The 12,122-nt window shown below is 34.1% G+C and overlaps 1 pseudogene; it reads left to right on the forward strand.

The window, feature by feature from the left end:
* Positions 1-5,796, forward strand: part of LOC106459875 — a 61,556-nt pseudogene extending 55,760 nt beyond the window's left edge.
* Positions 5,797-12,122: the final 6,326 nt, after the last annotated feature.

Raw genomic sequence — 12,122 nt, forward strand, 5'->3', positions numbered from 1 at the left:
TGAATAAATAACGGTAAAGTACTATTGTGGTTCTAATGATAAAATAATGGTAAAGTACTATTGTGGTACTAATGATAAAATAAAGGTAAAGTACTATTGTGGTACTAATGATAGAATAATGGTAAAGTACTATTGTGGTTCTAATGATAAAATAATGGTAAAGTACTACTGTGGTACTAATGATAAAATAATGGTAAAGTACTATTGTGGTACTAATGATAAAATAATGGTAAAGTACCATTGTGATACTAATGATAAAATAATGGTAAAGTACTATTGTGGTACTAATGATAAAATAATGGTAAAGTACTATTGTGGTACTAATGATAAAATAATGGTAAAGTACCATTGTGATACTAATGATAAAATAATGGTAAAGTACTATTGTGGTACTAATGATAAAATAATGGTAAAGTACTATTGTGGTACTAATGATAAAATAATGGTAAATCTTAATAATGGGATTAATGGCGAAAAATGGTAAAGTAGATGTCAATGAGGAAACTAGTACATTTTGTGAACCACGCTATAGTTTCAACGAAATTGCATTCCCTGTCATTAAGCAAACGAGATTTTTTGGTCCAACTTTCTCTGACTGTCACTGCCACACCTTTTTTTTTTTTTGTAGTTTCTACTTGTTGAAAATCTCGTGATTTAGAAAAGAATACTTTTTTCGTTCCATCCTTCAAAGTGGCATTAGTTTGAAAAAAACCATCGTTTAGTAGACGGCCAGCCGTAAAATTGAAATTTAAATCACTTTGTTATTTTTTTAGAACACATTAATTCTCAGAACACAAGGTAATTTTTCTGGTTTTATTACATTAGCCAGCAAAAAGAAAGTTATAACGTAGTTTTCAAAATACGGTGTTGATTAACATTAGCGATTTTAATTAATAAAAGGAAAAAAAAAGGGTTTTAAAACTCTTGATCTTCAACAAACTTGAAAGCGATTGATTTTCCTAATGTTTTCCACGTTGTAATTAACAACAACATAATATTTTTACCAGAAAAAAAAAAGGAGCAATCATATACTGGGATGTTTTTTGTTTGTTTGTTTTTTGTCTATAGATTTACAATTAATTCTAATGATAAGTCGTCGGCGTTCTGTTCCCATGGATACTAAATTATTCGTTTTTTTTTTACTGACACACAAACATATTATTTTACTATTTAAAGAGTGTATTGAAATTTACTTGATGCAATAAATGTATTGTGCGTAACAAAAGTTCAATGAAATCTGTGACGTCATCGTTATATTATATTATTGAACTGAGTAATAACGTGTGCGTCAGGGACTATAGTAAGTTATAAAAAAGAGCTGTTTATGCTAGTGAAGTGACATGTCGCCACAGAGGAGAGCCTCGGTGCTACGGGCGACAAATTTAACGCCTATATCTTTACTTCACGTGGATTCCAGATCAATCGATAGCGCAATACAGCCACAGTTAGTCATGTGATTCGATGTGTATCATACAGCCTTTTCCGAAGACTAGTATTTCTATAGTGTCACTTGTAGAGCCAGAGTAAAACAACATTTAGATAAATCTTCAATGTTCTCCATGTAAAACTTTCAAAACAGAGCGTTTAGGACAGTAACCATACCACAAGCCAGTAAAGAGCAACACCCACATCCGGGAACACAAGAGTAGGAAGAGGAGAAGCTGGGAAGCTTAATCTCCCCCAGTTTAAATAGAGGAGAAGCTGGGAAGCTTAATCTCCCCCAGTTTAAATAGAGGAGAAGCTGGGAAGCTTAATCTCCCCCAGTTTAAATAGAGGAGAAGCTGGGAAGCTTAACCTCTTCCAGTTTAAATAGAGGAGAAGCTGGGAAGCTTAACCTCCCCCAGTTTAAATAGAGGAGAAGCTGGGAAGCTTAATCTCCCCCAGTTTAAATAGAGAAGAAGCTGGGAAGTTTAACCTCCCCCAGTTTAAATAGAGGAGAAGCTGGGAAGCTTAACCTCCCCCAGTTTAAATATATATTATTTTCTTCTAGGAAATAAGCATTCCATTTCCACCCAGAACACTGTACATGCCATTTAAGTGTTTCTGATAAAAATGTAGTAAATAGAAAGTAATCGTATTTGAAGCCCTCTCCTTAACTTCTCCGTTTCCTATGCCTATGGCAAAATGAACGCTATGTTAGCGAAAGTGAACCTTCCGACCTCCAAAAAACCATTTTGAAGAAGGATCCAGACACACCTTGATATCAACAGCCGTGTTCATGAGAAAGTGGGCTAAAAAGTTCTATTCGATCACATATTTGTCTAGTCCTCCAATACAACCACACAAAAATTTTGTGCCTTTTCATAAAAATGATTTGGGAAACCGATGTCCACTTATGTGAAGGTATGGGGTAGCAGGATGACCTCTACGTCTTCGTCGAAGCTTATTACAGTAGAAACTGCGATAATGGACAAAATAGTCCGTAATCTTAGCCGTCAGAGGGAACAAGAACAACGATAGAGAAGTTGTGCCAAGAGCATCGCGGGACTTGGAACGTCGTTCTTATAAAGTTCTATTAACCATCAGTTTTATCTGATATTTGAAAAATCACTATTTTTACTAAAGGATTTTTTCATAATAAATTGCAACAGTAACAATTATTAAACTTTTATTTTCCGTGAATAAACTTTCAATCAATTTACTCAGTTGTTTCCTGCACTGTTTCTTCTCATAATTTTGATTTGTAAGTGTATCTAAATGTTCTGTGTTCCATATAAGTTTTGATAGATTACAAATAACAATATATTTTTTTTCTTACAGGAAGCTCTGTAGAACAGGTGAAATTAACGATGCAAACAGCGCCCTCTAAAGGACAAGCTGAGATTGATAAAGACAGTTTAGCGTCTATGTGACACAAGAAATGATTATTTTAAACATGATGTGACATCTAGTGACAAAACATAAAGTTAAAAAACACAGTGTGGTGATTTCTAAAATAACAGGTTTTCCAATAGTATTATTAAGTCATTCCAATTAGCCGAACATCATTCCTAATAAAATATTGATGAATAAAACTATTAATCAAATATAGCATGAACAAGTAAAAAAGATCGAAAAACCAAATAAGAACCGGAACTGTTTAGTTTCCAAAGAAACGAAACAATAAGCGTAAAAACAATGACATAATTTATTGTCAGATACTTACTAACTTCGTACATATGTTAACTAAAGCTTCGCCATTCGAAGAACAGTCTCAGAACTCTTTGTCCTTCTTGAATAGCATTGCGGACTGAATGGGGCTTTAATCTGTTGGTAATTTATATTCCAAGTTGGAATTAAAACTTGAGATACGCGTTTGCATAACGTATAGTTGCTGTGTCTTCCTTTGGTGAACCTGAAATCTAACTATATCCTCAAGAAATGGAGCAGGCAGAACACGTGAAATGGTCATTAAACATTCAACTGACTGTCCTGAAGAACGTAACCTCGCTTGTATATAAACCACATTAAAGATTAGAATGAACAAAGCATATCTCTTAGTGACCTTGTAACAAACCATTAAAGTGAAAATAGTGCCATCTATAAATCTTCGCGGCCACTTATTCGTGAATTTACTGCATATATTCTCTACTATGACCTACCCAAATTTATCGCCTGAAGGTTACTAGTTCGAGTCTCGCAAGGTAAGACTAGCAATGAAAAGAAAGTTTAAAGTCGATAAAAGAGTTTGTTTAATTTTACTTCTGAAGCTGAAATATCTCTTTGAATTATTAAAATATTTCAAGTTTCTAGCAATGTTAATTGCTACTTGCTCACCTGACCTGCTGCAAATTCAAGGGGCTCAATTTGCAGTTTGTCAAGTTCTGTAAGTAGTTACTTCTCCCCAGTTTGTGTCTCTACCCCTTCTATTTAATACAATCATTGTAAATCATCATCATCGTAGTCAATCATGTAAAGTGTTATCTTGTGTAGATATTGTTTTAAAATAGATGTTAGTTCTCTTTAGCAAAGATAAACTACATCATGGTAAATGTTTAGATAAGAATAATTATGTCATTATAACTCCTTCTAATCAGCTGAACTATGCAGAGGGTAACTCTTCTAATTAAGAAGTATATCATGTTGGTTCATTATGATGAACATATTTATTGTCATGTTTACTTTTGATGCAGATAAACCATACACTGTGTAAACTTTGCTAAACAAAATAGTTCTAGATTATAATCTTGGTAAATCTGTTTGATGTGGATGAGCTACATCTTATTAAATCTGTTTAATGTGGATAAGCTATATCTTGATAAATATGTTTAACGTGGAGAAGATACATCTTGGTAAATCTGTTTGATGTGGATGAGCTACATCTTATTAAATCTGTTTAATGTGGATGAGCTACATCTTAGTAAATATGTTTAACGTGGAGAAGTCACATCTTGTTAAATATGTTTATTGTGGAGAAACTACATCTTGGTAGATCTGTTTGATGTGGATGAGCTAAATGTTGATAAATCTGTTTAATGTGGATGAGCTACATTTGATAAATTTGTTTAATTTGGATGAGCTATATCTTAGTAAATATGTTTAATGTGGATGAGCTACATCTTATTAAATATGTTTAATGTGGATGAGTTATATCTTAGTAAATCTGTTTAATGTGGAGAAGTCACATCTTGTTAAATATGTTTATTGTGGAGAAACTACATCCTGGTAGATCTGTTTGATGTGGATGAACTACATGTTGATAAATCTGTTTAATGTGGATGAGCTACATTTGATAAATCTGTTTGATGTGGATGAGCTACATCTTATTAAATCTGTTTAATGTAGATGAGCTATAACTTGGTAAATATATTTAACGTGGAGAAGATACATCTTGGTAAATCTGTTTAATTTGAACGAGCTACATCTTAGTAAATATGTTTAATGTGGATGAGCTATATCTTTGTAAATATGTTTAATGTGGAGAAGTCACATCTTGTTAAATATGTTTATTGTGGAGAAACTACATCTTGGTAGATCTGTTTGATGTGGATGAGCTAAATGTTCATAAATCTGTTTAATGTGGATGAGCTACATTTTGGTAAATCTGTTTAATATGGATGAGCTACACCATGAACAATATGCGTATTGACTGTGCGATTCACTATGGTAGATAAAATACAATGTGGATGAGCTTCACCTAGGCACAACTTGTGCTGAACTACTTTATGTTTGGTTAGTTTAATATAACCTAGGTACATCCGATGAAGAATTACACTATGATTCGTTAAAAAGAATTTGAATGAACTTTACCTAGATACGTTCGTTGATGAACTACATTATGGTTCGTTAAGTTTAATGTGAATGAACTTTACCTAGGTACGTTCGGTGATGAACTACACTATGGTTCGTTAAGTTAAATGTGAATGAACTTTACCTTGGTACGTTCGTTGATAAACTACACTATGGTTTGTTAAGTTTACTTTGAATGAACTTTACCTAGATACGTTCGTTGATGAACTACACTATGGTTCGTTAAGTTGAATGTGAATGAACTTTACCTTGGCCCGTTCGTTAAGTTAAACGTGAATGAACTTTACCTAGATACGTTCGTTGATGAACTACACTATGAGTCGTTAAGTTTAATGTGAATGAACTTTACCTTGGTCCGTTTGTTGATGAACTACACTATGGTTCGTTAAGTTAAATGTGAATGAACTTTACCTTGGTACGTTCGTTTATGAACTACATCACAGTGTGTGTGCTTAGTGGGCATGAATTAAGCTGATTTTCTCTTTATTTAGTAGCGATATATGTAAAATATCTATAGTATATTATTCTAATACAAATGTAAATATAAAAATAACGTGTGTATATGAGTAATTGTAGTTTATTGTATTGGTTTTGCACAAGTAAAGTGAAAAAATGTGAATTTCCCTTGTTTCACTGTTGTTACCTAAAATAAAATAATTAAAAACACAATTATCTTGTCTTTCACATATTATAGCTTAAGCGGGAAAATATATAAAAACACCCTAAGTAAAAACAATAAAAATAAAACCTATATTACAAGTTTAAAACGTTTACTCGTCCTGCAAATCCGTGAAGGATTTCTAATCTCCGCTTAGCTTTATTAATCCAAGTGGAAAGGATTGGACAATACACTAGAGAGAGAAAAAAATAAAGTGTAAGTTACAGCTTTCAACACTGATCTGAACCGTCAGAGTAACTATAACTAAATATATAGCAATGGAAAGCATTTATCGCTGGAATGTGCTGTTTTGAACACGAAGTATCTAAGCATATCTGACATAAGAATGGAGAAAAACACGTGTTTTGGAAGTTTCACTGAAATTGCTAATTTCCATCGCTTTTGTTAACAACTTACCTGTAATGTGTTTATATTTCTGAGTAATGTCCAACTTGTTGGACATTACTCAGAATTATAAACACATTATAGATAAGGTGTTAACAATAGCAGCAATTATTGAACATTACTCAGAAATATAAACACTTTACAGGTAAGGTGTTACAATAGCAGCAATTTCGCTGCTATTGTTAACACCTTACCTGTAAAGTGTTTATATTTCTGAGTAATGTCCAAAAATCCCTGCTATTGTTAACACCTTACCTATAATGTTAATGTGTTTATATTTGTGAGTAATGTCCAACAATCGCTAATTGTGTTGGAAGAACTTTGGCATCCGTCGAGCGATCTTTAAATTATATCCTTGTTTAAATTCCCCTCACTTCCTGAAATAATTACTACAATTAACATAATTAATCTGAACTTTTCTTCAAATGTATATGTTTGAACAGAAGACGGACACTGAGTTAGAATATGAAACTTTATATAACAAAGCCAATTTCAAAGCTACAAGCTCTGGGAAAGTTCATTACTAGAAAAGAAGACAACTTCTTCACTCTACAACACATAATCATTTCAAACACTGCTAAACATACAGAAGAAGAAGAACAATGCAACCTTAAAATAGAGATCACCTTATTAAGGTGACCGTCTTACAAGCATCTTATAAACCTTATTTCCACTTTAATACCAGAGAAAAGCGTAGGCAAGCACAGCAAGGCCTGACGTATACGTTCTGTGTTATCGCGTTTCCAATCAATTCTAGAACCCTGTTTACGGGACTGTTGGTTCTGTCTCGTTCATGTTCAATAGCTTTAGAAGGCATGTGGCTCCCTGGAGATTCTTCTTTTGTACTAACCCTTTTCAGCGCCAAGTATAAGAGACTGTGTAATCTCGATATTAAAGGTGCTCAATGACGCACTAAGTTATTTACGTCTTCCAGTTCCTTAGATTTAATAATTCAAAACTGGGGAGCTAATTACCTTTAATTTACAGCTAACGAATAGTCAGAGTTCCCATATTTCTGGGGAGCTAATTACCTTTAATTTACAGCTAACGAATAGTCAGAGATCCCATATTAAGCCCGGATATTAATAGAAACACCCCTGCACTAACCCTCTCGGCCCGGAATTTCCAGGAGTGTCTACAAAACATTAAACATAAAGAACATTGTATCAAGTGTGCATAACCTGAACATTTTTCTAAATAAATTACATATATTTTCATATGGCAAATTTGGTAGCAAAAAAAACAACAAAATTGATAAGACTTGGTAAACACGTATGTAATAATCAGAGGCGATTAGCTTTATTGAAATATACTGATATTTGTAGAGCAATATAGTATAACAAAGTTCAACTTACCTGAATTACATGTATGCATGGCAAATTATATTTTGTTTCTTTCAACGCTTATACAGTTTTGTTATATTCAGAAAAGGAAAATTTCCCTTACTTCTTCAGGTATTACTACAGTTTTGTTATATTCAGAAAAGGAAAATTTCCCTTACTTCTCCAGGTATTACAACAGTTTTGTTATGTTCAGAAAAGGAAAATTTCCCTAACTTTTCCAGGGGGAAATTTTCCTTTTCTGAATATAACAAAACTGTAATAATACCTGGAAAAGTAAGGGAAATTTTCCTTTTCTGAATATAACAAAACTGTAGTAATATTTACTTCTCCAGGTATTACAACAGTTTTGTTATATTCAGAAAAGGAAATTTTCTCTTACTTTTTCAGGTATTACTACAGTTTTGTTATATTCAGAAAAGGAAATTTTCTCTTACTTCTCCAGGTATTACTACAGTTTTGTTATATTCAGAAAAGGAAATTTCCCTTACTTCTTCAGGTATTACTACAGTTTTGTTATATTCAGAAAAGGAAAATTTCCCTAACTTTTCCAGGTATTACTACAGTTTTGTTATATTCATAAAAGGAAATTTTCTCTTACTTCTCCAGGTATTACTACAGTTTTGTTATATTCAGAAAAGGAAATTTTCTCTTACTTCTTCAGGTATTACTACAGATGCTCTCCCACCAGATGTTCAATGGTAAGCCTGAAGGCTTATTAACGCTAAAAATCGGGTTTCGATACCCGTGGCGAGCACAGCGCAGATAGCCCATTGTGTAGCTTCGTGCTTAATAATAAAGAAACAAAGAATATATTATCTAATCAGCTAGATCGTAATTAAACGGTTAAAGTGTTCGGTTGTGTCTACCAAACCACTTATGCATGTCCAGAATAATTGGCAGGACGAGACGTAAGTATTTATTAAACGATTCAGATATCAGGATCTGACGTAACGAGACCATTATGGTATCTCAGCTTCACTGTAAACTTCAATTTTTCATTCTTAATCTTTAACGACCATGTTCGTCTTTGGATATTTAAGTTACGGGAAGAAAGGTAAGATCCCATAAAACAAACAGCAGGTATCACGCCTGTACGTACATTAACATTAAGATATCCCTTTAAAATCGCAAAGGATAACGCAGTCATGAAACATTTAAAACATAATGTAAATATACCACTCTAGCAAAGAATTTAACAATGGGATCTTGGCAACACGAAATAACATAACATAAAGTTTTGGGACAACAAGGAATCTATTGGTCTATCTAGACTATCCCATCCTCTAAACTAAACTAAAATTACTAAATAAAAGAATTAAACAACAAGGAATCCTCAATAGCCGCAGAAATTAAAATTATTTTAGACAGAATTAGAGTAAATATATATATATATATATATAAGACCTTTTTTTTTCGTTTCAATGGTTATATTTTTGTGCGCCAACAATACGAAGCGTGGAACGCGCGTATACCTGATACGATTTTATTACTCATCAGAATTTCTACCAGCCTACCCTTGGGGTGGTTAAATAAATCAATCGAAAGGGATTGCCCTCCTGAATCCAAAACTGTAATTAGATCTCAAATCGGTCAAGAGATGACGGAGCTATTAGCTAAAGTTTGCACTTGAAAAAAAAACAACAACTCAGAGCCACTCTATGAGCCGCTATGTCGCAGCTAAAAAACTTCCAATCCAGCCCTTATAATTTATATAGTGATCAAGCTTTCTCTTAAAATCACTTAAATTTACTGCCTCCACAGCTCCGAAGGCAAACCTTTCCAGAAGCCAACCACCCTGATAGCTGAAGATGACTGCTACCCTACCAAAGTTTATATTTGTGTCCCCTAGTCCTGTTATTCTCACTGTTAAATATGAAAAAAGATGATGCATTAACACTATCAATTCCTTTACAATCTTAAAAACCTCAATCAGATCCTCTCTAACTCTTCTTTTTTCAGGATAAAACAGTTTGAAAGATCTTAACCTCTCCTCATATGACAAACCCTTTCCAACAATTCAATGTCCTTTCTAAGGTAAGGAACCAAAGACTGAACCCATTACTCCAAATGTGGCCTAACCAGTAACTATACAATGAAATTATAACCTATTTAGACTTGTATTGAATATTTCTATTGATAGAATCTGAAATCCTATTTGCCCTACCACTAGACCGTCGCATTATAACGCCCCCACGGCTGAAAGGGCGAGCATGTTTGGTGGGACGGGAATTCTAACCCGCGACCCTTAGATTGCGAGTCGAGCGCCCTAACAACTTGGTCATGCCGGGCCCGCACTCATCATAGCATAATGTAAATATACTACCCTAGCAATGAAATGTAAGTATCAGATCTGGGCAACATGAAGAAATCATTAATCTTGAAACAACATACTGCAATTATCAGGCTTCAACAATAAGGTATAACTCAGTCTTTAACAGTAATGTTTCATAATTAGTTTTTAAACAACGTAGTGCAATTATCAGACTTCGACAATAAAATATAACTCAGTCTTTAACAGCGATGTTTTATAATTAGTTTTTAAATATCGTAGTGCAATTATCAGACTTCAACAATAAGATATAACACAGTATTTAACAGTGATGCTTCATAATTAGTTTTTAAACAACGTAGTGCAATTAGCAGATTTCAACAATAAGGAATAACGTCAATTCTGAATCCTGTCCTATTTGATGCTATGCTTTTTTAAGCTTCCCAAATGTATAATATTGAAAAACAGCAGTACGTTTCAATAAATAATTCAGATGACCTTCTAATGTTTATAAATATTTTGTTTATCTCAGCTACTGAACATTAAAGCTGCGGACTTACAACTATAGAGGCACGGCATGGCCAGGTGGTTAGGGCACTCGACTCGCAATCTGAGGGTCGCGGGTTCGAATCTCCGACCCACCAAACATGCTCGCCCTTTCAGCCGTGGAGGCGATATAATGTGATGGTCAATCCCACTATTCGTTTGTAAAAGAGGAGCCCAAGAGTTGGTGGTGGATGGTGATGACTAGCTGCCTTCCCTCTAGTCTCACACTGCTAAATTAGGGACGGCTAGCGCAGATAGCCCTCGTGTAGCTTTGCGCGAAATTCAAAAACAAACAAACATTACAACGATAGAAACCGGGTTTCGATACTCGTGGTGGACAGAACACAGATAGCCCATTGTGTAGCTTTGCGCTTAACTTCAAACAAACACACTAATTGAACATTGAACGTAAAGTAATAAATAAGAAGATTAGGGTAAGTGATCACCATTCTTTCAACACAATATTCGTAAAGAACGTGTCAATAATGTTACATAAACAGATCCTAGATCACCCCTAGAGAAAGGAAAACAAACCAACGAGAGATAATAAGTGTAAAACCATCTTTATTAAAAGGATAGGATCAGGGGTGTCGCTGAGGATTTGAAGATTCTGCGATCGATGAGGTGTGATGTCATCGAAAAATCCCCAGACTTTGAGATGTGGGCGCACTTTAAAACTGACATTCAATTTCGTTACTTATTTCAAAAATCGGACAAAACGTTTGTGACAGTGGGTGCTACAGATTATTGCCTTCCTTGTAGGAGGTCTCCGACCAGGTCGTTTAGCCCATGGGCATATAAGGTGCTGTTTAGGTTGAAAATCCTCAATTTTCTGAAAAGGCAATGTGAAAGTACTATATAAAACAATTGTGGTATCTTCACACGCTTCCTAATAGCTCAGCGATAAGTTTCAAGAGTTATAACGCTAAAAACCCATGATGAGTACAGCACAGATAGCCCTTTTTCTAGCTTTGTGCTTAACTGCAAACTAACATTCTTCACATATTTCATCACATCCACTGTTAATCAATTCCGTTTTAAATTATACTAAAAAGTTGCTTAGCAACAAAACAAACTCGTACTGTTTACAAGAGTTTCAACGTATTTCTTAAATGTTACGTCAATAGAGGGCATTTGGATTTTTGAAAGGTAACTGGCTCGACCAAACTATACAGCAACTAATCACACTCGCATATACATGTCTTAGTTTTAAACACTTAGTTGAAACTACTGCTAATGACTATGAAATATATAAATTCATGTGTTGGAAAAAGAAGAGAAGAAATGCTAGTGGTTGATTGGTTAAAAAGACAGATTAATAGATAAATATTGTTATTGCTTAACTACAACCCATATCCTAAAAGTCCCGTTGTCGGCAATAGGCATTAGATTAACCATTGTGTAGTATTATCTTCAACTACTTTTATCTCTAATAGAATACACAAAACGTTAACTACGTGCATCACTAAAAACGAGAAAAACTATCCGTTAACAGGGCGCCAGAGTTTACGGTATACATGGTATCTCTCTATATATAACTTTAACTACGTACAAGACTCAAAACGAGAAAAAGTATCCGTTAACAGGGCGCCAGAGTTTATGGAATACATGGTATCTCTCTATATATAACTTTAACTACGTACAAGACTCAAAACGAGAAAAAGTATGCGTG

This window comes from Limulus polyphemus, unplaced genomic scaffold (genome assembly GCF_000517525.1).
Source record: "Limulus polyphemus unplaced genomic scaffold, Limulus_polyphemus-2.1.2 Scaffold673, whole genome shotgun sequence".
In the NCBI taxonomy this organism is placed as follows: domain Eukaryota; kingdom Metazoa; phylum Arthropoda; class Merostomata; order Xiphosura; family Limulidae; genus Limulus; species Limulus polyphemus.